Here is a 202-nt window from a genome sequence, read left to right as displayed (position 1 = left end):
TGGTTCCAGATTTTGGCCACCCTAACTGTAAAATATTGCCTTCTGATCTCTAACCTAAACCTATTCTCCATCAGTTTATTACCATTGTTCCTTGTCACTCCAGGTGGTGCTAGGGAGAAAAGGGCTCTACCTGTTTGCTGTTGATCTTCCCTGATGAGTTTATAGGCAGCCACCAGGTCTCCCCTCAGCCTCCTCTTGCTGA

This window comes from Gavialis gangeticus, unplaced genomic scaffold (genome assembly GCF_001723915.1).
Source record: "Gavialis gangeticus isolate Ggan-Ray unplaced genomic scaffold, GavGan_comp1, whole genome shotgun sequence".
NCBI lineage: Eukaryota > Metazoa > Chordata > Crocodylia > Gavialidae > Gavialis > Gavialis gangeticus.
The sequence above is the reverse complement of the archived record's forward strand: the minus strand, read 5'-3'. Positions refer to the sequence as shown.